This window comes from Penaeus chinensis, chromosome 28 (assembly GCF_019202785.1).
Source record: "Penaeus chinensis breed Huanghai No. 1 chromosome 28, ASM1920278v2, whole genome shotgun sequence".
In the NCBI taxonomy this organism is placed as follows: Eukaryota; Metazoa; Arthropoda; class Malacostraca; order Decapoda; family Penaeidae; genus Penaeus; species Penaeus chinensis.
The window spans coordinates 11,525,457-11,527,238 of NC_061846.1; the positions used below are offsets into that span (position 1 = coordinate 11,525,457).

The 1,782-nt window shown below is 42.8% G+C and overlaps 1 protein-coding gene across 3 annotated transcripts in view; it reads left to right on the forward strand.

Moving 5' to 3' along the window:
- Positions 1-412: 412 nt before the first annotated feature.
- LOC125040029 overlaps positions 413-1,782 on the forward strand; it is a 28,145-nt gene continuing 26,775 nt past the window's right edge. For 2 of the 3 annotated variants that reach the window (XM_047634450.1, XM_047634452.1), the window contains exon 1: positions 413-893. The gene's annotated coding sequence lies outside the window, so the exon portion shown is untranslated. The other variant, XM_047634451.1, reaches the window with a different exon arrangement.

Here is a 1,782-nt window from a genome sequence, read left to right on the forward strand (position 1 = left end):
AAATATATATGTATATAAATATATATATATATATGTATATATTGTAAATTTGGCTTGTAAGCGTTAGTGTGCAGACAAAGTAGAGTCTGGCAGGATGCATCAGTCTTGGGTAGCGATGGAGGAGTAGCAGATGTCCTTGTAACTGGTAGCAGTTTACTGTAGAGAGAGAGCGGCACAACTGATGGACAGAGATTTTATCCAGTCAGGATACTATAGGCAGTCTTTAATACAAGACTTAACTGGAAATTGACAAAGTGGTTGCGTCGCACTAGGGAAGAGAAGAGAGAGGATGCTCACATGTAAAGAGAGTGGCGGATGTCACGTCTACATTGTCCTGGGCGGAAGGCCTGGTATGTGTTAATTAGTAATATTGCATAAGCTGTGTGATATGTTAATAGTGTTATAAGTGTCATAACAGTGAGCAGTAGGTCGAAACAGTAGTAGTGTTTGTAATAGGTTTACATAAGCAAACATGAGTAACAGCAGAATCAGTGATAACAGAATTAAGTACAGTGTTTGCGCTGTCAGTGTCAACAGGCAGTCTGCGTGTTATTGACTTAATCAGGAGGCAACGATATCGTACAAAACCCAATATAACGATAATTATACCAATGAAGGCAGACAGAAAGGGGAATCGTAGGTTATATGAGGGGGAGGAATAAAATAGAAGGGATCTAATTGATCGTTGACAAGAGGGAGCATTCTTACGTCCATAATGAGGAGAGAATTGTCTCTAATGGGGAGGTTTAAGGAGACCCGAGCGAGTGTCGGTGAAATAGGAGTGTAAGAAAAAAAAAAAAAAAAAAAAAAAAGCAGTGAGAAGGGCGCAGTGTGATGAGTTAGGAGTCGAGTCGGCATGAGCGAGGGAGGACGAATGCACCATTGACCACAAGGTCAGTATAGGTGTTGTTGCAGCATAAGCTTAGTTGTGTGTCGGAGAAGTATAGTCGGTGAGTATCGTTTAGTGTAAATACGAATGGACTATTAACTGTGGCGTTTAGCTGATTATACATATAGGGGGTATAAACATCTCTGCCTGTAATCGGAGCTTCATGACACGAGGAGTGGAGATAATATATTTCAGGAAGTAAGGTGTCAAAACAAACTCGCAAGCTGGAGAGAACTCGGGAGCATGATGCAAGAACATCGGAAGATACAAGGAGAGTGAGTTGTGATCGCTGCACCTGAGTACGACATCGTTAATGTATTCACTGTCGTCTAGCGGAAGGGGGAAGGGGATCATAACGGACAAACCATGGAGTGTTTTAAAATAATATAGCTGTGAATAAAAGAGGGTAGCGCTAGTAAGGCACAAAAGGGGTCGATAATGGGTATCTGTCGAAATTCGGCCAAAACAGGTAGCGAGGACTAAGGTGGGAATAAGGGAGGGCATGGTAGTACCGTGGACGCTAAGGAGAAGGTCATGACTAAGGGTATTCAGGTACTCAACAAACAAGCCGACTCGCGACTGGTGCAGGGAAATTTGGACTAGGAGTACAGAGGTGTTGTTCCCTAGAGATTAACTGTGTAAATGGCGAGTGTCCGTGTGATACTAGGTAAGGAATTTACTGTGTTGGTGCTAGAATAAATTGTTTCGACTGTTCCTTTAATTTTAGTAACAACTGAGCCTAGGGAGCGCTCATAATAACTAAAACGGGCATCTCGTCGTGCGTGGCGATGCCAAATATGCATGATGTGACGTCACCGATGACATTGAATAAGCTGCCGTGTGCTTGTGAACACGGGAGTCTGTGTTTAAAGGGTAATAAGTCGCTCCTAGTG